Source organism: Ranitomeya variabilis, chromosome 5 (assembly GCF_051348905.1).
Source record: "Ranitomeya variabilis isolate aRanVar5 chromosome 5, aRanVar5.hap1, whole genome shotgun sequence".
Taxonomy (NCBI): domain Eukaryota; kingdom Metazoa; phylum Chordata; class Amphibia; order Anura; family Dendrobatidae; genus Ranitomeya; species Ranitomeya variabilis.
In genome coordinates this window covers 13,988,104-13,990,916 of record NC_135236.1, presented here as the reverse complement: position 1 = coordinate 13,990,916, position 2,813 = coordinate 13,988,104, and the positions used below count along the sequence as shown (strand labels likewise).

Sequence of the window (2,813 nt, the reverse complement as noted above, 5' to 3'; positions counted from 1 at the left end):
TGACAGAACATAGATGCAAAATAGGAATGGAAAAGTTTGGCCTTCTCAACATCACCTTTGACCACATCACCCTTTTCATCCTGTAAAAATCCTATAGCATTTTTGTCTTTTTTTATTTTCACATGAAATCAAAATCCTTTTTTATTGCTTTTGATCACAATTTCAAACCTCACTTTTTTACTGACTTTAGATTTTCTAACGCTTTTCCTACATTCCCTGTGAACAGCATTATATTCTTCATTAGATATGCCACTTTTTCATTTGATAGAAATTTCTTCTTTACTTTTTAGCAAGTCTTTAACTTCTGTGTTCATTCATCCTGGTCTCTTTAAATGCTTCCATGGCACCATCTTGTGAACTCAGCTTCTGACAGGCCTGAGGTCTGAAACTACATCAGAAGTTCTCAATGAAAGTCTATGAGAATCAGCCAATGTCACGAAGAACGACCATGGAGAAGGATCTTAAGCATAAGGAAAGCAAGGCGTTCTGAAAGTGATGATATGGCCCCAACCAATCTCTGATCTCAACGTCATCCTGTTTGTGTGGGATTGTTTAAAAATACAGAAGAATGTGTGCAAACCTACAGTAAATCCACAGAATTCTGCAGATACTTCTCCAAGATGCTTGGAGCCTCTTGCAACCTCTCAGCCAACTTCCTTCAAGAAATATATGTAAATGCCCCTAGAGAAAAATAATGCTTTGACTGTTTGGAAGGCAAAGTTTGATAACATCAAAAACGAATTTGATTTATATTTTTGTTTTGTCCATTCACTTTGCATTTTACTATTTGACAAAAATAAACTTTTAACACTTCTAATTTTGAAATTATTTTTAACTGCTCAATTCTTGACCCTCCTGCTTAAAACTATCTCACTGCATTTTATATACAGTAAAGTACTGTATTTTATATTTTTGTAAGTTTACACATTGTGGGTATTTAGCATACAAAACATGAAAGCTTTTTTTTTTTTTTACCAAAATTCTCTGAAGGCAAGATAATTATCAATTCAGTTAAACATCTGGTCTCTTTTGTCTAGAACATTCACTTGAGGGTGATTATCGGGATCCAGTGGGCATTTGCTATGTTCTTCTGAGACTATAAAAACATGAACATCTGGAACATTTCGCCTTTACATCAGAAGGGCCAACAATGCGAAGATATCATTTTACAGATGAAAATATCCCAAAATTCTATTGAGCCTCCTCTAATAATGAAAACCATCACTAAGGATAATATAACACTTGTTTTTAGTGGGCTACATTCCAGGACTTTATACCTGAACTTGAATAAATACTCCTAATTTTGAGGAGAAAATAATTCTTGGATACTTATTGATATATAAATGATGTGTGATGTGAATCAGACACAAGTCACTCAGATACGTCTTCTTGGATTTCAAAGTCTTTCCAAATACAAACCTCTTCTATTCCTTCTGCTTACCCTGAGTTACATATGTATACTGGGAGGGAATCTTCTCATTATCCTTCTAGTGACCATCATTGACCAACTCAAAACTCCAATGTTTTTCTTACTGAAGCATTTATCCATAGCAGATGTCTTACTGACCACCAGCATTATTCCCATGATGTTAGGCATTATGTTTGTTGAGGAAGGAGTTTTGTCCCTTTGGGGTTGTATGACACAGCTTTATTTCTTTGGTATATTTTGCACTGTTCCATGTTTCCTCATTGCCATTATGTCTTATGATCGATATTTGGCCATTTGTCATCCGTTATGATATTCCTCACTAATAAGTCTAGATCTTTGCCTTCGACTTGTTATGGGAGCCTGGTTTTTGCTCATTATGCTCACTTCAATTGAGGTCTTTATTTTTATTCAGTCTAACTTCTGTGGCTTGAATTACATGGACCATTTCTTTTGTGACCTTGGTCCCTTAATGGAATTGGCCACTTCAGACATTTCCATTGTAATAATGCAAGACTTTGTTTATGGCATCTTTATGCTTTTTTTCCCATTTGTTTTTATTATTGTTACCTACTTTTGCATTTTCTTTGTGATCCTTAACATTTCTTATGGTAGAAGAAAAGCCTTCTCCACATGTAGCTCCCACCTGACCACAGTATGTGCATATTACGGCACCCTAATCGTAGTCTACATGACTCCATCTGATGAGAGCTCATCCAATACCAACAAATACAGATCTCTGTTGTATATAGTAGTTACACCATTGACGAATCCCGTTATCTACAGTCTGAGGAACAATGAGATTAGGAGAGCTATGCAAAAGATGAGATATATGTATTTTTTAAACAAAATGAGTTTAAATGTTCAGCTCAGTGGTAATAAGTGAAGGCCTTATTCAACTATGAGTCAAATCATTAACCAAAGCATTGTTTTCAATCCATTAGAAGTTGTATTACAACTAGAGATGAGTAGATTAATTAAAAGCAAATTAAATTTTCTGCAAATTTCACAGAAGAAATGGACAGGTCAGAATCCACTATTTTTCTGATTTGATTCCTTTGAATTCAGCAAAATGGCTTCTGGCTAATCAACATTTTAGCGCTGGGAAGACGTAAAAATAATAAAATAATATGCCGTCTTCACCCATCACATGACCAGCGCTCCAACCGATTCTGCACTAGGATGTGGACAGATAACACTTAGGTAATGACTATTAATGGCCTTCAGGCACCTTTATTTCACATATAATAAAGTTGTGAATCCAATTTTCCAGGCCAAATTCGATTGAGTCTCCTAAATTTGAAATATGAATAGTTTTCAAAAAATACTTCTGCCTTTATTTATTTCTAGTCCATCCTCCTGGAACTCAGCATGTTTACAGAAGATT

At 35.0% G+C, this 2,813-nt stretch overlaps 1 pseudogene; it reads left to right on the top strand.

Annotated features, from left to right (window-relative positions):
• The first annotated feature begins 1,346 nt into the window (after window positions 1-1,346).
• On the top strand, window positions 1,347-2,492 carry LOC143773246 (olfactory receptor 5G9-like; annotated as a pseudogene).
• Window positions 2,493-2,813: the final 321 nt, after the last annotated feature.